Source organism: Triticum dicoccoides, chromosome 3A (genome assembly GCF_002162155.2).
Source record: "Triticum dicoccoides isolate Atlit2015 ecotype Zavitan chromosome 3A, WEW_v2.0, whole genome shotgun sequence".
Lineage (NCBI taxonomy): Eukaryota > Viridiplantae > Streptophyta > Magnoliopsida > Poales > Poaceae > Triticum > Triticum dicoccoides.
In genome coordinates this window covers 654608633-654631482 of record NC_041384.1, presented here as the reverse complement: position 1 = coordinate 654631482, position 22850 = coordinate 654608633, and positions in this window count along the sequence as shown.

The window sequence follows — 22850 nt, the reverse complement described above, 5'->3', positions numbered from 1 at the left end:
CCCTCGCAACTCCACCGACCTACTTCTTTCACCTATATATACTCTCATACCCTGAAACCTTTGGGGAGAGCCACGAAACACCGTTTCCACCACCGCAACCTTCTGTACCCGTGAGATCCCATCTTGGGGCCTTTTCCGGTGCTCCGCCGGAGGGGGATTCGATCATGGAGGGCTTCTACATCAACACCATAGCCTCTCCGATGATGTGTGAGTAGTTTACCACAGACCTTCGGGTCCATAGTTATTAGCTAGATGGCTTCTTCTCTCTCTTTGGATCTCAATACAAAGTTCTCCTCGATCTTCTTGGAGATCTATTCGATGTAACTCTTTGCGGTGTGTTTGTCGAGATCCGATGAATTGTGGGTTTATGAACTTGATTATCTATGAATATTATTTGATTCTTCTCTGAATTCTTATATGCATGATTTGATATCTTTGCAAGTCTCTTCGAATTATCGGTTTAGTTTGGCCTACTAGATTGATCTTTCTTGCAATGGGAGAAGTGCTTAGCTTTGGGTTCAATCTTGCGGTGTCCTTTCCCAGTGACAGCAGGGGCAGCAAGGCACGTATTGTGTTGTTTCCATCAAGGATAAAAAGATGGGGTTTATATCATATTGCTTGAGTTTATCCCTCTACATCATGTCATCTTGCCTAAAGCGTTACTCCGTTCTTATGAACTCAATACTCTAGATGCATGCTGGATAGCGGTCAATGTGTGGAGTAATAGTAGTAGATGCAGAATCGTTTCGGTCTACTTGTCACGGACATGATGCCTATATTCATGATAATTGCCTTAGATATCATCATAACTATGTGCTTTTCTATCAATTGCTTGGCAGTAATTTGTTCACCCACCGTAATACATGCTATCTTGAGAGAATCCACTAGTGAAACCTATGGCCCCCGTGTCTACTTTATATCATATAAGTTTCCAATCTACAATTCTAGTTTACTATTTATTTTGCAATTTTATTTTCCAATCTATATAACAAAAATACCAAAAATATTTATCTTATTATCTTTATCAGATCTCACTTTCGTAAGTGACCTTGAAGGGATTGACAACCCCTTTATCACGTTGGTTGCGAGGTTCTTTTGTTTGTGCAGGTACTAAGCGACTTGCGTGTAGTCTCCTACTGGATTGATACCTTGGTTCTCAAAAACCGAGGGAAATACTTACGCTACTTTGCTGCATCACCCTTTCCTCTTCAAGGGAAAACTAACGCATGCTCAAGAGGTAGCAAAGAACCACTCAAAATCTATCACACTCCTGAAGCTTTTTTCTTGGATCATCTTCGATCCCTTTGTGTTCGTGCTGAAACCCCAAGTAGCTTAGTTGAGGGCAAATCTTTAGATGAGCATGCTTGTTATGTGCGACACAACTTATCTCAAAAAGGGAAACTTTTACTGGATCAAATTCATCGTTTGCAATGCTATGCTTGGAATTTATGTGAAATATATGATTTTACTTGTTGTTCTGAAGACCTAAGAAACACCTTCCCTACCAACGTGATTTTAGTGATAATGGAATCGTATCTTCGTATGCCAAGGGTGTTTATAATTACTATGATGTTCAACAAATTGAAGAATTTGTTGCCTTTAAGGGTGCTTGTGAAATTGCTTCTTTGATTGGAAAGTATGATGCTACTCTTTACAAATCTGAAATTTTGCCATACTTAAATATTGTTATGATAATTATGCTTCTAATGCCTATGTTAAACCATATATTGAGGACTCCTTCGCTGTCCAAGAAGAGACTAATATTTTGCAGGAGTCTATGGAAGAAGGAATTGATGAAACTGTGGGCTCATTGGATGAAAAAGATGATGAGGAGAGCAAAGAACAAAAGGAGGAAGAGAAGATTAGCTACCCGTGCCCACCTTCTAATGAGAGTAACTCTTCAACTCATACATTGTTTAATTTCCCTTCGAATTTACCGAAGGATGAATGCTATGATGATTGTTATGATCCTGTTGATTATTTTGAAATATCCCTTTTTGATGATGCTTGTTATGCTTGTGGCCAAGATGCCAATATGAATTATGCCTATGGATATGAACTTGCTATAGTTCCTTATGTTAAACATGAAATTGTTGCTATTGCACTCACGCATGATAGTCCTATTATCTTTTTGAATTCTCCCGACTACACTATATCGGAGAAGTTTGCCCTTATTAAGGATTATACTGATGGGTTGCATTTTACCGTTGCACATGATAATTTTGATGAATATAATATGCATGTGTTTTCTGCTCCTACATGCAATTATTATGAGAGAGGAACTACATATCCGCCTCTCCATGTTTCCAATATGATAAAATTGCAAGAAACTGTTTATATTATACATTGGTCTTTACTATGTGTGCATGAATTGTTCTTTTATGACATGCCGATGCATAGGAAGAGAGTTAGACTTCATAATTACATGATGTATGTTACTTTGTGCTCACTACTAAATCAAAAATCATTGTTAATTAAAACTGTCTTTGATATACCTTGGGATCCGGGTGGATCCATTACTTGAGCACTATATGCCTAGCTTAATGGCTTTAAAGAAAGCGCTGCGAGGGAGACAACGCAGATGTTTTAGAGAGTCATTTATTTCTGTTGTGTGCTTTTATAAAGTACAAATCCATTGTATTATAAAAATAATGTGCCAAGATTTGCCTTTAGGATGTTTACATTGCTTGTTGGTTCGTGCGGTGCAAAACAGAAACTTTGGCTGTAGTGCGTGATTTTACATTTTTTACTGGAACATCAAATGGTTCTGAAACTTTTTGCACTGTCTTTATATACAAATTGTTTATTTTTCCTAATTGTTTCAGAATTTTGGGAGTACCAAAAGTATGGTGAATGTTCAGATTACTACATATTGTCCTGTTTAAGATAGATTCTATTTTTGATGCATAGTTTGCTTGTTTTGACGAAACTATCGATTTCTATCAGTGGAGTAAGCCATGGAAAAGTTATATTACATTATCTACAACTCAAAACAAAATATGAATTGGTTTGCAACAGTACTTAGAGTAGTGATTTGCTTTATTATACTAACGGATCTTACCGAGCTTTCTGTTGATTTTGTGTGGATGAAGTGTTCGAAGATCGAGGAGGTATCGATGTGAGGAGAAGGAGGAGAGGCAAGAGCTCAAGCTTGGGGATTCCCAAGGCACCCCAAGTAAATATTCAAGGAGACTCAAGCGTCTAAGCTTGGGGATGCCCCGGAAGGCATCCCATCTTTCTTCAACAAGTATCAGTATGTTTTCGGTTTCGTTTCGTTCATGTGATATGTGCAAATTTTGGAGCGTCTTTTGCATTTAGTTTTCACTTTTCTTTGATGCACCATGCTGGTATGAGATAGTCCATGGTTGATTTATAGAATGCTCATTGCACTTCACTTATATCTTTTGAGTATGGCTTTATAGAACGCTTCATGTGCTTCACTTATATCATTTGAAGTTTGGATTGCATGTTTCTCTTCACATAAAAAACCGTCATTTATAGAATGATCTTTTGATTCACTTATATTTGTTAGAGCGTGGGCATATCTTTTGTAGAAAGAATTCAAATATCTTGATTCACTTATATCTATTTAGAGAGATGACAGGAATTGGTCATTCACATGGTTAGTCATAAAATCCTACATAAAACTTGTAGATCACTGAATATGATATGTTTGATTCCTTGCAGTAGTTTTGTGATATAACGATGGTGATATTAGAGTCATGCTAGTGGGTAGTTGTGGATTGTAGAAATACTTGTGTTGAAGTTTGTGATTCCCGTAGCATGCACGTATGTTGAACCGTTATGTCATTGCTACGCTAGATCATTGCACATCCCTGTCGGAGTAAGTGACCACGGGTAGCCTAGCCGGCTCCCCCTGGCCTTTCTGAAAAAATTACAAGTTGATCCGGCTCTCAAGAATCCAAGACATGGGGCCGCCTTCCCCTGGACGGCTGTCTCCCAGGCCGGCTATTGGAAGGCGGCCCGACTTCAGCCCTCATGAAGAAAGCCGCGGGAGGGCCGACTCCGAGGAGCCGGCTGCAAGAAGGCCGACTCCAAGGAGCCGGCTCCCATAAAGCGGTCAAGACCGTACCCCCGAAGTCTGCATCCACATAACGGCGATGTGACGAGGCGTGGCTACAGTGAAGCCTGCCACCCTCGAATCCCGGAGCGCGCCTGGCACAGTGCGCCGTACGGGTGGCCATGACCCGTCCGGCGTGGCACTGTTGCCACACTGACCCTGATGTCATCCACGACGGGCTACCAGTACGGCCCACGGGCGGTGGGCCCCTTCAGGCAGAGAGACACCTGAAGGCGGCCTGGCCTCCCCCAGTCGGCCCGAGATGGAGCCGGCTCTCTCCAGCCGGCTTGCCGCCCCCTCGAAGGAGACGCCCCATTAAGGAGACAAGACGCGGTGAGGCTACAGTGGTCACCCGCCGGACGGCAGCACTGTAGCCATGCTTACCTCGGCGAAGCCCTCGTCACCAAGATTGAGCAACAGTAACCAGCCACCGACAAGGCCCTGGACAGTGGGGCCTGCCTATCGACCAGGGAGCCGGCAGCCGGCGGGACCCACCAGCCGGCGGGCCCCAGCAGCCGGCGCAGAAGCCGGAGAGCGAAGACACAGACGGCTGGGCCCCACACCCAGCTAGATTACCATTGTACCCCCGGGGGGTAGGCCTATATAAACCCCCCGGGACACCCATGCAAAGGGTTGGACCCCCAGCTAGTTTTAGACACCACACAAGGAGAAGAAGCAAGCTAGCCGTGCCCTTCTTCCTCCTCCCACCGAACAGCTCAAGGAGCATTGTGTAGCTACTTGTCCATCTAGTGATCATGCGGAGACCCCGCAGAGCAGCAGTAGGGGTGTTATCTCCACGGAGAGCCCCGAAGCTGGGTAAGATTCGCCGGCATGCATGTCTTCGCCTCATCCCGTTTCCAGGCACCGGCGATGTCTTACTGGCTCCCACAATGATAAGCAACCCGTTGGCATATGTCGCACCTACCACCCGACATTTGGCGCCCACCGTGGGGCCAGGTGCACCGTCGTCCGGAGACCTGTTCTGGATGGGAACCCTCTTCCTCCCCAGCGAGCGTAGCCAGCCCGGCACGCTCGATGGCGCTTGCCACGACGCGCTGCAAGGCGTCACCAGCATCTGCGTGGCGAGCAGCCTCGCCAATCTCCTCGACGAAACCCTCATCTCTGACGACCTCACCTCCTATGCGGGCACTGATCACCTCGCCAACCTCCTCGGCCAGCTCCATGTCTCCAGCGAGCCCGCTGTGGATCTGGAGTCGGTTGGCTCCACCGACCCGATGCCTGTCGACTCCGACACGGCCTCCTTCGACACCTTCCACACCAACGTCGCGATCTACAACGACCCGCTTCCTCGGACCGACGGCCGCAATACTGTCACCACCGAAGTGATGGTCGTCGGCCACGGCGGCCCGGCCGACGAGAGCGCCCACAACGCCCCGCACGTGGCGGCCCACGACTTGTCCACCCCCCTCTCGGCTGATGCCGATGACAAAGCATTGGAGGCGTGCCGCCTCGCCCTCCTCGCAGAGGACCGGAGGCTGGCTTCCGTGAGACGCCTCACTGAGGCCTACCAGCTCGAAGCTGACCGCGCAGCTTTCGGCATGCCGGCCCCGGGCGGGCCAAGCCGGGCCGGCATTGTCAAGCAACGCGGCGCCGTCATCGCCGACATGCTGGGAGTCGACCGCCCGGTCTATGCCACTCCGCTCGAGAACTTGCGTGCCATCCAGGCGGCCGTGGACGAGTTGGATGGCTTGGAGGCCGAAGAACTCCCCCACATGACCCGGCGCATCCAGCTTGACGCGGCCGCACGGCGGCATGAAGCCGACGCCCGCACGGGAAGCCCTCCCCCGCGCCGAGATCACGGCGCGACGTCCCGGACACCGACTACATGCAACGCCCGCGCGCGGCGCGAGAAAGAGCCGGCGGCCAGCCGAAGCCGGACCCGAATCTCCATCGAGCGAGACGCGGACGGCCATCCCCGAGCCATGGAATGGCGGAGCAACCCGCCTCCGCCTCCACCCCGTGGAGAGAGATATCCCACCCCGCCGCCAGTGGCGCACCCGACTCTCAGCGGCCGACTAGGTCGCCGCGAAGGAGTCGGCGAGAACGACGCCCACCATCGGATCGACCGCCTGGCGCGATCCGTGGCGTTGGAAGAAGAAGACGATGTCGGCCCACCTTGTTTCGGCCCCCGCATCCGCGACGAGCCTTTCCCCAAAGGGTTCTCGCTCCCAAGAGACACGCCCAAGTACAACGGCTCCGTGAAGTCGGAAGATTGGTTGATCGACTACTCCACGGCGGTCAGCATAGCCAACGGCAACCGGCGTGTTGCCGTGAAGTACGTGCCCCTCATGCTGCAAGGCACGGCGTGGACCTGGCTCAACAGCCTCAAGCCTCTCAGCATCAATAGCTGGCTAGATTTCACCGAAGCTTTCATCCGCAACTTCACCAGCACCTACAAGCGGGCCCCCGAGCCCAGGCAGCTCTCCCTATGCGTACAGGGCCCAGCCGAGTCCACTCGCGACTACCTCACGCGTTGGGCCAAGCTCCGCAATTCTTGCGAGGGGGTGCACGAGGTGCAAGCCATCGAATACTTCACTGCCGGGTGCCGAGAAGGTACTTCACGAGGCACAAGCTCCTCTGCGACGAGCCGACTACCCTCGACAAGCTTCTGGACATAGCAGACAAATACGCCACCGCCGACTCTTCGATGAAGACCGAGCTCCGGGTAGACGCGTCCGGGAAAGTACTCAACCCGGCGCCCAAGACGCCGGCAGGGGATTCCAGCCGACGCCCACACCCGAACGACCACAAGCGCAAGGGCCCTGCGCCGCCTCCCGCCAGTCGGCAGGTGGCCACGGTCGAAGACGCGCTGCCTGAAGGGCGACCCGCGCCCAAGAAGCCCAAGGGCGGCCGGCCGGCTTGGCAGCCGGCTTTCTCCTACGAGCAAACTCTCGATGCCCCATGCAAATTCCATAGCGGCGCGAAGCCGTCCAACCACACAACCCGTAAGTGCCATTGGCTCACCCGAATCTCTAAAGGCGAGGGGCTCGCGCCGCCTCCGCCTGCCGGCCCGCCGCCTCCGGCCGCTCGGCCCGCAGTCGGAACCGTGCACGACGAATTCCCCGACGGGCAAGCAACGTACATCGTCTTTACAAGCCAGCTCGAAGACCGGCGCGGCAAACGCCGAGAGCACCAGGAAGTCAGCGTGGTCGCTGCCAACCCCGCCGGACACATGCATTGGTCAGAAAAACCCATCAGCTAGAGCCGGGCCGGCCATCCAGAGGTGATGCCGTCTCCCGTCTCTTATGCGTTGGTCCTGGAAGCCACCCTCGCGATGGACAGACACGCTGCCCTCTTCTCCCGCGTGCTGATAGACGGCGGGAGCAGCATCAACATCCTGTACCGTGACACCCTGGAGAAGCTAAATGTCAAGACGAAGCAGCTCATGCCTACTCGGACAGTGTTTCATGGCATCGTACCCGGCTTGTCCTGCGCCCCCATTGGCAAGATCAAGATTGATGTACTCTTTGGGGACAAGGAGCATTTCCGCCAGGAAGCAATCTGGTTTGAAGTGGTGGACCTGGAGAGCCCCTACCACGCGTTGCTTGGCCGACCCACCTTGGCCAGGTTCATGGCAGTTCCCCACTATGCATACCTCAAGATGAAGATACCAAGTTCCAAGGGCGTCATCACCATAGCCGGCGATTACAAGAAGTCTTCCGAGTGCGCTGCCGCCAGTAGCCGGCTGGCCGAGTCCCTTGTGATTGCCGAAGAGAAGAAGATGTTGGACCGGGTCGTGGCCATGGACAGCAAGCAGCCGAACCAGTCCTCCAACCCCAAGGAGTATGATGCCCAAGGATCTTTCCAGCCGGCCAAAGAAACCAAGAAGATACCCCTTGACCCTGAGCACCCCGAGAGGTTTGCCGCCATCGGGGCAAGCCTGAACAGCAAATAGGAAGGCGAGCTCGCCGATTTCCTCCGTGAGAATCGGGACATCTTTGCATGGTCCCCCAAGGACATGACGGGTGTTCCGAAGGAATTCGCCGAGCACAAACTACACGTCCGAAAAGACGCGAAACCAGTCAAGCAGCCCCTCCGCCGACTATCAGAGGAAAAGAGAAGGATTGTAGGGGAGGAGATAGCCCGGCTTCTGGCAGCCGGCTTCATTATGGAAGTCTTCTTTCCAGAATGGGTTTCCAACCCGGTCCTCGTGTTAAAGAAGAACAACAAGTGGCGCATGTGCATAGACTACACAAGCCTCAACAAGGCCTGCCCTAAAGATCCCTTTGCGCTGCCGAGGATTGACCAAGTGATAGACTCCATGGCCGGATGCGAGCTGTTGAGTTTCTTGGATGCTTACTCAGGATATCACCAGATAAAGCTAGATCCGGACGACCGCCTGGAGACCGCCTTCATCACGCCATTTGGAGCCTTATGCTACCTGACTATGACATTCGGCTTAAGAAATGCCGGTGCCACTTTTCAGCGTTGCATGCAGAAGTGCCTCCTCAAGCAACTCGGCAAAAACGCTCACGTCTACGTGGACGACATTGTGGTGAAGACGGAGAAGCGCGGCACCTTGCTGGAAGACCTTAAAGAAACGTTTGAGAACCTACGCCGGTTCCAAATCAAGCTCAACCCCGAGAAATGCATGTTCGGAGTGCCAGCCGGCCAGCTCCTAGGCTTCCTGGTCTCCGAACGCGGCATCGAATGCAACCCGGTGAAGATCAAGGCCATCGAGAGAATGGCGATCTCCACCAAGCTTCGAGACATCCAAAAGTTCACCGGATGCTTGGCCTCCTTGAACCGCTTCATCAGCCAGCTCGGAGAGAAAGCTCTCCCCCTCTACCGCCTCATGAAGAAGAGCACTCACTTCGAGTGGAACGACCAGGCCGACCAAGCTTTTCACGAGCTGAAGAAGATGCTGGCCACGCCACCCGTCCTAGCGGCGCCGACTGAGAAAGAGCCAAGCCTAAGGATAAAAAGCATACGCGAATGGAAACCAAACATGCACATAATAATATTTACATAAAAGACCTCCAAGAGGCCAGCATTCAACATAGTTTGGATACACCCCCAGTGGGTGGAACTGCGAAGGCTTAATAAAGATTGTTCAAAAGGCAACAAGCAGGAAAAATAAGGACAGCAGGTCAAGCTGGCGGAGCGACCGACGAGCCGGGCTGGTCGGCGGAGACGGTTGTGCCGGCTGAAGGAGTGGTCGGCTGGCGAACCTCGGCTTGATCACCGCCTCCCGCAAAGGGCGCGCTTCCACGCGCCTCGTTGTTGGAGGCACGGTTAGCCTGAGGTCGGCCGGTTGTTCCACTAGCCGGCTCGACGTCTTCACCGTCCTCTTCTTCGTCATCCTCGCCCTCGTCGCTGGAGGCAATCTCCTCTGCCGAGTCCTCGCCCACCGCCGGGTTCAGCCCGAACCACTCCTCCGGCTGGGCAACGCTGTCATCATTGATTTCAGGTGCAAAAACGCTGATGTCGGTGCACTCGGCGATCGTCGAAGCACGCTGGGCGATAGCCGGCCGCACCTCCTCCAGCTCCGTGTCGGCCTCCAGCCGCCAAGTGCGCAGCTGGTCCAGGTTCAGCCCTGGGTACCAAGCTCGAACGAACTCCAACGCCCGCCCGGCTCCAAGACGGGCCACCGACGCCTTGCAAGCTTCAAAGCGACCGACTGCGACCTCCAGCCAGTCGGCAGTCCGGCTTGGGGTGCGAGGGATCATCTCGCCGGGCCAGAGGGTGGCCAACACCTGCGCCCCGGCACGTTGGAGCCGGCGAAGCATCCGGTGAGCCGGCTGCAGCCGCGCTTGGACAGCCAAGAGCTGCTCCTCAAGCGTCTGATTTGTGTCCGGCGCGAAGTTGACCCCCGCCTGACGGCGTGCCTCGCGATGGGCCTTGATGGTTTGGGCGGCGAAGGCGGAGTAGCCGGGAAAGTAATCTGCACAAGAAAATAGGCAGCAACACAAGTCAGGCCAAAAACCTGGCGGCAAGGGGCAGGAGAGGAGCGAGGAAGGCGCATTACCGTCGATCAAGTCCTCGATGCGGCCGAAGCCTTCATCCAGTGCTCGCCGGGTCTCAGCCCAGCTCGCCGCCTCGGTCTCAAAATCTGCCTTCAGGGCGGCCTCGCTATCCTGCGCTTTCTGCAGGGCCTCCTTGTGGCTCTCCTCTTGGTCAGCCAGCTTCTTGGCCAGGCGGTCACGCTCCTGGACCAAGGCAGCGTACTCAGCATCCTTGGTACGAAGGGCGGCCTGCGCTTCGCCGAGCTCCCTCCTCAAGTCGGCGTTGGCCCCTGAAAGCACGAAAGACGAAAGAAAAAAACCAATAAGGAAAAAGTCGTCAAGGAAGATCCGACCCGACTGCTCAGCAGTCGGCCCGAATCTCGGGGACTACACCCAGTGGGTGCGCTGACGCGCCCCCATAGGAGACAGACAAGATCAAGCACTTACTTCGGCTGTTGGCCAGGTCGTCGGTCTTCTGACCCAACTCCTGAGCCTGGGAGTTGAAGGCGGCAGCACGGGAGTTATGATATTCCTAGAAGTTCAGAAAGGAAGCAAAAATAAGGTTGTCGTCAAGAAAGATCCAACCCGACTGCTAAGCAGTCGGCCCGAATCTCGGGGACTACACCCAGTGGGTGCGCTGACGCGCCCCCACGGAAGAAATCAAGAGACCAAAGCGGCCAAGAATGAAAGACTCACCCGGATGGCGGCTCGCGTCGACAGGAACTCCTGGGTGTACTGCTGCAGCAGGGCGGCCTGAGCTTGAAGCCGGCTCCGGACCACTTGAGCCGCCACATTCAGCTCGCCAGTCCCCCCCGCTGGGAGTCCACTCGGACGTGACGATGCTAGCCGCCTCCAGAGCCTCCGCCGACTGGCCGGCGCCCACAACTCGGCGCGACTCCCGCGGAGCAGCGCCTCCCCCTGCGCGCCGTCGCGTCACCGGCTGCACCTCGACGCCGGCTCCGTCCTTCGGCTCACCCTCGGCCGGCTCCTCTGGTGCCGCTGACGATTGGCCGCCTTGGCCCGCTCCGGTTGGCGCTGCCGGCGGCGCTCTCCCTGTGAAGACCACGAGGTCCTCCCTCCTCTCCATCAGCGGCGGGTCTTGGACGATTTCCTTCGCCAGGGGCAATGGGGTGTCAGGGGCCACGGCTCAGAGGGGAATGGCGAGCAGCGGAGGCTGATTATGCGAACCCTCCGCCTCCGTTTCCGCGGTCGCCGCCTCCGCCTGGGCCTTGGCTGCCGCGTCGGCCTGCTCCCTCGCCGCCTGGGCGACCGCTTTTTCCGCCGCCTCACGCTCCTCCCGCGCCTCACGGGCGTTCCGCTTTGTGGCCTCCTTGAGGTCGGCACGGGGGTCCACGCAGCGGGAGCCCGAAGACCCTCCAGTCGGCCCAACTACGGAGCCGCCCGGACCCCGCTCAAGGGAAAGCGGCGCCCTGTCCAGCGAGCGGAAAAAGGTTAGGAAGAATGTTCGAACAGGAGAGAATGATGAAAAGCATGCGACCAGGCAATCGACGACTTACGCTGAGACCGCCTGAGGCTACTTCACCGCCTTGCGGAAGCGGGCCGCTTTCGCAGCCGCCTCATCTCGTTTGGTCGCCGTGGTGGAGGCTTTGGACTTCTTCGGCCGACTGCCAAAGAGGGTTGATGCGGCCCGGCGCTTCTGTGCGCCGCCGCTGGCAGCCGGCGTAGTGGACGAGCCCGCGCCCTGATGGTCGGCCGCCGGCTGGCGACGCGGGGCGACTTCGGCTTCGGCATCATCCGGCCAGTCCTCGAAGCAGGCGGTAAGCCCTGTGCCTCCGGGCTCGGCGTCGTCCCCCACAACGGCGTCTTCCATGGCGGCCGCCCCCAAATCCGGGTCGTCGACGTCCATGTACGACACCTCCGCATGAGGCATCTCCTTGGTGCTCAGCCGGCTTGGGTCGAAGAGGCCGCTCATCTGACACATCATGTGGGGCCGGCTTTGGAGAGGAAGTATCCGGTGCTCCATGAAGGCGGCCACCAAGTCGGCCCCGCGCAGGCCTTCCGACTGGATCATCACCCGAAGCCGGGAGACGGCAGCGTTCCTGGCCTAAGACAGTGACCTAGACCGGAAACTCCATGAGGGCTGCCTCCCAGCCGGCGGGCCGGCTACGTAAGCCGGCAGGTTGACGTGGTCTCCTTGTTGGGCGACGTTCTTCACGTAGAAGTACGACTTCTGCCAGATCTTCACCGACTGGATCAGGGGGATGGACGGGAACGGGTTGTTCTCGCCCGACCTCCTCATGGCGATGTAGGCCCCGCAGGGGGCGGGCACGCCTGCGACGACGGTGCCGAGTTTGCTCTGGAAGAATTCCCCCCAGAGCTCCAGCGTGGGGAGCAGCCCCAAGAAACCTTCGCAGAGAGAGACGAAGGCCGACAGCAGCATCACCACGTTGGGCGTGAGGTGATGCGGCTGAAGATTGTAGAACTCAAGGAAGGAGCATAGGAATCCGCTCGCCGGAAGGCCGAAGCCGCGCAGGAAGTGCGAGCGGAAGATGACCCGCTCGCCCTCCTCCGGTGCCGGCGAGATCTCCGTCTCTGGCGCCAGGCAGACCCGCACGAGGTTGGCGTCGGGCAGGCACCGAGTCTGGCGGAGGAACTAAACACGGTCCTCATGGATGTTGGAGCCATCCCACGAGCTCGACAGCGCCATGGGAGCAAGACGATGTGGCGGCGCGGCGGCGCCGAGACGGGAGGCTGCGGCGGCAACGAGAGGAAGAAAGGAGGACGAGAAGGGGCGGAGTAAGGGAGAGCGCGTGAGCCTCTGCCGCTCCCCCTCCTCCTCCTACTTATAGACCGCGCGGCGGAGCCGAGGAGGCGCGGCGTGGGGGAACGAGGGGATCGACTGCGCCCACTCCCCCACGTCCCGCGATTACTGTGCCTTGATGGCAGAATAAAACCGCCGCGGGAAGGCGAGCGGTCCATGTGGGCCGCGGAAGATCCGCGCTCGGACCGAGGCCTGCGAGTGGCAGGCCCGGGCCTGCGGCGTCATCCCATCGCGCACGTGCGTTGGCAGGATTTCCTCGCCATGTGGCCCGCGTTCCCGCCTACGAGAAAGGGAGCTCTCCGAAGTCGGCGCGCACAAGCAAAGCCGGCCCTTAGGATAGGAAGCTGACCAGGCTTCTCGTCCCTTTATCAACCTCGAAGCTCGCTCAGTTTCGGGGACTACTATCGGAGTAAGTGACCACGGGTAGCCTAGCCGGCTCCCCCTAGCCTTTCTGAAAAAATTACGAGCCGATCCGGCTCTCAAGAATCCAAGACATGGGGCCGCCTTCCCCTGGCCGGCTGTCTCCCAGGCCGGCTATTGGAAGGCGGCCCGACTTCAGCCCTCATGAAGAAAGCCACGGGAGGGCCGGCTCCGAGGAGCCGGCTGCGAGAAGGCCGACTCCAAGGAGCCGCTCCCATAAAGCGGTCAAGACCTTACCCCCGAAGTCTGCATCCACATAACGGCAATGTGAGGGGGCGTGGCTACAGTGAAGCCTGCCACCCCCGAATCCCAGAGCGTGCCTGGCACAGTGCGCCGTACGGGTGGCCATGACCCGTCCGGCACGGCACTATTGCCACACTGACCCTGATGTCATCCACGACGGGCTACCAGTACGGCGCACGGGCGGTGTGGGCCCCTTCAGGCAGAGAGACACCTGAAGGCGGCCTGGCCTCCCCTAGTCGGCCCGAGATGAAGCGGGCTCTCTCCAGCCGGCTTGCCGCCCCCTCGAAGGAGACGCCCCATTAAGGAGACAAGACGCGGTGAGGCTACAGTGGTCACCCGCCGGACGGCAGCACTGTAGCCATGCTTACCTCGGCGAAGCCCTCGTCACCAAGATTGAGCAACAGTAACCAGCCACCGACAAGGCCCTGGACAATGGGGCCTGCCTGTCGACCAGGGAGCCGGCAGCCGGCGGGACCCACCAGTCGGCGGGCCCCAGCAGCCGGCATAGAAGCCGGAGAGCGAAGACACAGATGGTTGGGCCCCACGCCCAGCCAGATTACCATTGTACCCCCGAGGGGTAGGCCTATATAAACCCCCCGGGACACCCATGCAAAGGGTTGGACCCCCAGCTAGTTTTAGACACCACATAAGGAGAAGAAGCAAGCTAGCCGTGCCCTTCTTCCTCCTCCCACTGAACAGCTCAAGGAGCATTGTGTAGCTACTTGTCCATCTAGTGATCATGCGGAGACCCCGCAGAGCAGCAGTAGGGGTGTTATCTCCACGGAGAGCCCCGAAGCTGGATAAGATTCGCCGGCGTGCATGTCTTCGCCTCATCCCGTTTCCAGGCACCGGCGATGTCTTACTGTCTCCCACAATGATAAGCCACCCGTTGGCATATGTCGCACCTACCACCCGACAATCCCGGTACACCGCCGGAGGCATTCATATAGAGTCATATCTTTGTTCTAGTATTGAGTTGTAATATTGAGTTGTAAGTAAAATAAAGTGTGATGATCATCATTATTAGAACATTGTCCCATGCGAGGTTATCAAAATAAAAGTGGCCAAAGAAGCCCCCCCCCCAAAAAAAAGAGAGAGGCCAAAGAAGCCTAAAAAAGAGAGAGAAAAGAAAAAAATAAAAAATGAGAGAAAAGAGAGAAGGGACAATGTTACTATCCTTTTACCACACTTGTGCTTCAGAGTAGCACCATGTTCTTCATACAGAGAGTCTCTTGAGATATCACTTTCATATACTAGTGGGGATTTTCATTATAGAACTTGGCTTGTATATTCCAACAATGGGCTTCCTCAAATGCCCTAGGTCTTCATGAGCAAGCAAGTTGGATGCACGCCCACTTAGCTCTAGTGCATCCGTTGCATGTCAATCCCTACTCCTCGCATTGACAGCAATTGATGGGCATCTCCATAGCCTGTTGATTAGCCATTTCGATGTGAGACTTTCTCCCTTTTTGTCTTCTCCACACAACCTCCATCATCATATTCTATTCCACCTATAGTGCTATATCCATGGCTCACACTCATGTATTGCGTGGAAGTTGAAAAGGTTTGAGAACATCAAAAGTATGAAATAATTGCTTGGCTTATCAACGGGGTTGTGCATGATTTGAATGCTTTGTGTGGTGAAGATGGAGCATAGCTAGACCATATGATTTTGTAGGGATAACTTTCTTTGGCCATGTTATTTTGAAAAGACATGATTGCTTTATTAGTATGCTTGAAGTATTATTGTCTTAATGTCAAATGATAGACCATTGCTTTGAATCACTCATGTCTTAATATTCATGCCATGATTAGATTATATGATTAAGATTATGCTAGGTAGCATTCCACATCAAAAATTATCTTTTTTATCATTTACCTACTCAAGGACGAGCAGGAATTAAGCTTGGGGATGTTGATACGTCTCCGTCGTATCATTAATTTTTGATTGTTTCATGCCAATATTATACAACTTTCATATACTTTTGGCAACTTTTTATACTATTTTTGGGACTAACATATTGATCCAGTAACCAGTTCCTATTTGTTGCATGTTTTTTATTTCACAGAAAATCCATATCAAACAGAGCCCAAACGGGATAAAAACTTATGAGGATTTTTTTGGAATATATGTGATTTTTGGGAAGAAGAATCAACACGAGACGATGCCCGAGGGGGCCATGAGGCAGGAGGCGCGCCCCAGGAGGCTGGGCGCGCCCCTGACCCTCGTGGCTACCCCTTAAGGCGGTTGGTGCCCTTCTTTCGCCGCAGGAAAGCCAATATCCGGATACAAATCGTGTTAAAATTTCAGCCCAAACAGAGTTACGGATCTCTGGGAATATAAGAAATGGTGAAAGGCCAGAATCTGGAACGCAGAAACAGAGAGAGACCGAGAGATAGATCCAATCTCGGAGGGTCTCTCGCCCCTCCGCCGCCATGGAGGCCATGGACCAGAGGGGAAACCCTTCTCCCATCTAGGGAGAAGGTCAAGGAAGAAGAAGAAGAAGAAGGGCTCTTTCCCCCTCTCTCCTGGTGGCGCCGGAACGCCGTCGGGGCCATCATCGTGTGATGACGATCTACACCAACACCACCGTCATCTTCACCAACATCTTCATCACCTTCCCCCATCTATCTACAACGGTACACTCTCCGCAACCCGCTATACCCTCTACTTGAACATGGTGCTTTATGCTTCATATTATTAGCCAATGATGTGTTGTCATCCTATGATGTCTGAGTAGATTTTCGTTGTCCTATCGGCAATTGGTGAATTGCTATGATTGGTTTAATTTGCATGTGGTTATGTTGTTGTCCTTTGGTTCCCATCACATGAGCGCGCACGTGGATCACACCATAGGGTTAGTTTTATGTTGATAGGACTATGTATTGGAGGGCAAGAGTGACAGAAGCTTCAACCTAGCATAGAAATTGATGCATACGGGATTGAGGGGGGCGAATATATCTTAATGCTATGGTTGGGTTTTACCTTAATGAATGTTAGTAGTTGCGGATGCTTGCTAATAGTTCCAATCATAAGTGCATAGAATTCCAAGTCAGGGATGACATGCTAGCAGTGGCCTCTCCCACCTAAAACTTGCTATCGGTCTAGTAACGTAGTCAATTGCTTAGGGACAATTTCGCGCTCCTACCACCATTTTTCCACACTCGCTATACTAACTCTATTGCTTCTTTACCTAAAAAAGGCCCTAGTTTTTATTTACGTGCTCTTTATATTCTTGCAAACCTATCCTGTTACACCTACAAAGTACTTCTAGTTTCATACTTGTTCTAGGTAAAGTGAACGTTAAGCATGCGTAAAGTTGTATCGGTGGTCGATAGAACTTGGGGGAATATTTGTTCTACCTTTAGCTCCTCGTTGGGTTCAACACTCTTACTTATTGAAAGAGGCTACAATTGATCCCCTATACTTGTGGGTTATCAAGAGACATTTACGTAGGATTTGTCCTTGTTCATGCTCAGGTACACAACGTATGATTGGAACTATTAGATGTGGGTCATCCCAAAAGTAATGTCTTAAATCATAGAATAATTTTTATTTTGTTGGTATGTAAAGCTAGGTGGTAAATATTTAGCAACAATGTAATTAGCATAATCAGCATACCAAGGAGTACTGTGAGCAACATTTATTGTAGCTAACTGCTCATCTGGAAAGTTATCATCAATAGGTAGTGGGTCAACAAGCACATTTTCATGCCTAGATAAATTATCAGCTACTGGGTTCTTAGCTCCTTTTCTATCAATGATATGTAAATCAAATTCTTGTAATAAGAGAACCCATCGAATAAGTCTAGGTTTAGCATCTTTCTTTTCCATAAGATATTTAATAGCAGCATGGTCTGTGTGAACAGTTACTTTAGAATCAACAATATAAGGTCTAAATTTATCACAAGCAAATACCACTGCTAAGAATTCTTTTTCAGTAGTAGCATAATTTCTTTGAGCATTGTCTAGAGTTTTACTAGCATAATGAATTACATTAAGTTTCTTATCAACTCTTTGTCCTAGAACAGCACCAACAGTATAATCACTAGCATCACACATAATTTCAAAAGTTAAGTTCCAATTAGGTGGTTGAACAATAGGTGCAGAAATTAAGGCTTTCTTGAGTGTTTCAAAGCCTTCTAGACGATCATCATCAAAAACAAAAGGAACATCCTTTTGCAAGAGACTAGTAAGAGGCCTAGAAATTTTAGAAAAGTCTTTGATAAATCTCCTATAGAAACTAGCATGACCTAAGAAACTACGAATACCTTTTATATCTTTAGGACATGGCATTTTCTCAATTGCATCAACCTTAGCTTTGTCCACTTCAATACCTCTTTCAGAAATTTTATGACCCAAGACAATGCCTTCATTAACCATAAAGTGGCACTTCTCCCAATTCAAGACAAGATTTGTTTGTTCACATCTCTGCAAAACTCGATCAAGATTGCTTAAACAATCATCAAAATACTTCCCATAAATAGAAAACTCATCCATGAAAACCTCAACAATATTTTCACAAAATTCAGAGAATATAGCGGTCATACATCTTTGAAAGGTAGCAGGTGCATTACATAAACCAAAAAGCATACATCTATAAGCATAAGTTCTAAAGGGACAAGTAAAAGTGGTCTTTGTTTTATCAGGTTGAGAAACAGGTATTTGTGAAAAACCAAAATATCCATCAAGGAAGCAAAAGTGTGTGCGCTTAGATAATATTTCAAGCGTTTGATCAATAAAAGGCAGACGGTAATGATCTTTGATAGTTGCTTTGTTTAATTTTCTAAAATCAATTACCATTCTATAGACTGTAACAATTCTTTGTGGCATAAGTTCATTCTTACCATTAGGAACAACAATAATACTTCCTTTCTTAGGGACACAATGAACAGGACTTACCCATCTATTATCAGCTATAGGATAGATTATACCCGCTTCCAAAAGTTTTAATATTTCCGTTCTTACCACTTCTTTCATCTTCGGGTTTAACCGACGTTGGTGATCAACAATGGGTTTAGCATCAGGTTCCATATTAATTTTGTGCTGACATAGAGTGGGACTAATGCCCTTTAAATCATCAAGAGTATATCCAATAGCAGATCGGTGCTTCCTTAGAACTTTTAATAATCTTTCTTCTTCATGTTCGGAAAGGTTAACACTGATAATAACAGGATATATCTTCTTTTCATCAAGATAAGCATTTTTCAAAGTGTTTGGCAATTGTTTTAATTCAAACATAGGATCAACTTTAGGTGGGGGACCTCCTAGAGTTTCAATAGGCAAATTTTGCTTAAGCAGAGGACGCTATTTAAAGAAAATTTTATCTATTTCATTTCTTTCATGCATATGAAAATCATTTCCATGGTCTAACAAATATTATTCTAAAGGATCAATAGGAGGTACGACAATAGAAGCAATACCAATTAATTCATCCTTACTAGGCAATTCTTTTTCATGAAGCTTTCTACTAAACTTGGAAAAATTAAATTCATGAGACTCATCACCAGAACTAACACCGACAGTTTGCTTCTCACAATCTATTCTAGCATTAACGGTGTTCAAGAAAGGTCTACCAAAGATAATGGGACAGAAGTCATCTTGTGGGGAACCAAGAACAAGAAAATCAGCAGGGTATTTAATTTTCCCATACAAGACTTCAACATCTCTAACAATCCCAATCGGTGATATTGTGTCTCTATTAGCAAGTTTAATAGTAACATCTATGTCTTCTATCTCTGCGGGTGCTATGTCATTCATAATTTCTTGATATAAGGTGTAGGGAATAGGACTCACACTAGCTCATATGTCACATAAACCATGATAATAGTGATCTCCTATTTTAACTGAGATGACAGGCATGCCAACAACAGGTATATGTTTATCTTTTTTATCAGGTTTGGCAATTCTAGCAGCTTATTCACAGAAGTAAATAACATGCCCATCCATATCTTCTTCGAATAGATCTTTAACCATAGTAATACTGGTCTCTACTTTAATTTGTTCATCAGGTTTAGGTGTTCTAATATAGCTTTTGCTAACCACAGTTGAAACTTTAGCATGTTCCTTTATCCTAATAGGGAAAGGTGGTTTCTCTATATAAGCAGAAGGAACAACTGGATCAACATTATAAAGTATAGTTTCTTATTTAACCGGCACCGGTTCTTTAATTTCTTCTTTAATAGGTGGGTGATATTTAAACCACTTCTCTTTAGGGAGTTCAACATAATTTCTTCTTTAATAGGTGGGTGATATTTAAACCACTTCTCTTTAGGGAGTTCAACATGAGTAGCAAATGATTCACAAAAGGAGGCTACTATCTCAGAGTCAAGTCCATATTTAGTGCTAAACTTTTGAAAAGTATTGGTATCCATAAAAGATTTAACACAATCATACTTAGGTTTAATACCCGACTCTTTACCTTTGTCGAGTTCCCAATCTTCAGAGTTGCGTTTAATTCTTTCCAAAAGATCCCATCGAAATTCAATAGTCTTCTTCATGAAAGAACCAGCACAAGAAATATCAAGTATGATTTGATCATTACGAGAAACCCGATCATAAAAGTTCTGGATAATAATTTCTCTTGATAGCTCATGATTGGGGTATGAATATAACATTGACTTAAGCCTTCCCCAAGCTAGAGCGATACTTTCTCCTTCATGAGGCCAAAAATCTATTATATACATAATACAGAAGTAAAACGAGCCACCACGTTCGTCCACATATGCTGAAATTATTTCATTTTGATTAGAACAAAAACGGTTGAGATTTAAAAAAATTACGTAACATGGGAACGAGTAGGTAGCAGCATATTCCAACATATTGGACTGTCACACGTATATGCACGCATACATGTGTGACCATATTAGGAGCCCAACATTGATGGATAGAAAAAGAAAACCGGACAGTCCGGCTAGCACACGTCCGTAGGTGGCACAAATAGATACTCAACCGGCAACTCAAAACAAAATTAGCCTCTTCTCAGAAAAAGTAAAAAAACTAGCTAATCCGTTTCAATATGCAGTAGGTACAGACGTAAGGGAAGTCCAAAAAAATAATGCACCTTAACACAATGTGACCAACAAGGATACACACGTTTGTTTATACCCGCTTAATATATCCATGATTTAGCCGTTGCAATTTTGTAGGATATGCGCCTGAGTTTTTTCTTCACGTATATTTTATTTTTCTTCTAAATATTATCCTCCGATAAGTTTTTGATTAATAAATTAAATATTTACAGCAGGAAAAATAACAAGACGCAAATTCTTTTTTAAAAAGATACTTTGTCACAAATTTGAATCATTTTTTTGCGGGTGAAATTTTGAATCAAATTCAAGTGTATTTATTATCTCCAAATGACAAATCAATGCATCTGTCAAATATAGCTATATGTATATGTCCGTAGATAAGTGTATATAAATATATATTATGTATTTTTATTTTCCAAAAAGAAGTCGAAAAAGCAAAAATCCTAATTGTTTAAATTAATATATATGTTGAAATAAATTCAAGTATAGTTATAATCTCCTAATGGCAAATTAAAACATATGTCAAATACAGCTATATATGTGTGTCAGGATACATCCATTATATAATCTACTTTTTGTGAATGTATATGTGTATGTTCGCTCTGAAGGTTTGATTGAGTATCGAGGAACAAAAGAATTTAGTCTAAAATACCAAAAATAAGTAAATAAATTTTTTTCATTCTTCAAGAACTTCATATTTCCTAAAAATACTTAACAATAGTATTACTGGAGTGGATACACAACTCACAAAAAATACAAGAAGTCAACTAGGCGAATTGGTTCGAGTGAAGAGAAAAAAAGCCATACGGAACTCAAAATATGCACGTGCGTTGATTGATGTGTTTTTGTGTATTATTTGCATCCAGACGTCCATATGTTCCATGTGCCTAGGCGACCGGCGGATCGGTAGTGCCCCAATGGCATCCATGACCTGTCAACGAGGTGATCTAAATGACTTAACCGGTAGCCTGGTTACCGCTACAGTACGATGGTGCCATGGTCAATATGATCCTTTTTTACTGTATACTCTAGATCAACAAGGAGGACCTCCCTATTCCCACGGTGCTCGCCGAAGCATGCGCTGCCTAGCAGGAGCCCGATGCGCTAGACCTGCTGGGACCCATCACAAATGCACGAGGAATAGTACCTATTATTCAGCGGTTACTCTGTAGCGACGCATGGGTGTTGTGCCAGAGTATGATGACAATCACATCACGTCCGATTGATCACGTTCATGATGATTAGATGGACAATATGAGCAACATCGGTGATGGTGACAAAAGAGGAGAAATGCCAACATAATCGAATGGGTTACTAGGGGCGCATGAGGATTTACTTCTCCCGTTGCAATGCACGGGCACATTTCCTAGCATACACAGTGTATAATAAAAATAAAATATTTGATTTGGGTCATTTAAACATAGAGAAAAACATACAATACATGTGGTTCATGTGTTCTAAATTTATTTCTAAATATAGAAGCAATATTTGGATTGGGCAACTAGCATATCGTTATAAATAATAATAATTTCAGTAATATACTAGAGGCCATCTCAAATTGTAAAATAATTCGGAAAATAACATGAGTGAAATATGAAGTTTTTATCCATAAACATAAATTCAACGTGTGAATTTGTTTTTTAAAATAGACATCCGAGGACATGTAGAATTTAAAATTAAAAGGACTACTCTATTTGATTTCCATTTGGTAGCACTCAATATGCATCGAGGGAGAACCAGTTCTAAAAAAAGGCACTTAAAAGTATAAACATGAGTACATTCGGTAGTATGGAAAGTGGTTGATGAACTAATAGGCACCCACGATTTAAAATCACTCTTGGAGACCACAATAGGTGGTACCAACAAGAAGTGTTCAACTTTGAACAATCAAATTTATGTGTATGTATGAAAATACCATAGAAGACATACATCGCAACAAGTAATAATAAGAAAGTATAGCCTAATGTGGTTGATTTAATTTTGTGTAGGAAATTATCAAAAAGTGTGAAAATATAAACACCAAGGGTGAGCAGTGTGCGAGAGAAGGATGTATATTAGCAAGAAATGCTATGATTTTCATGGCAGGCTGCAAGACATCAGATTTTCAATGTCACACGATGGAGTCAATACCAAAAAAGGTCACAACAAAACCAAACAAGTTCAACATGGTGTAGTTGTGATATGCCACTATCTGTAATATTTATAATTTCAAATCTCTATCTAATAGTACACCAACATTTAAATGGAAATATAGTACACATGTGAATACAAAAGGAAGACAATACATAACAAATCTAGCCGCGCAAATGCGCGGGTCACAATACTAG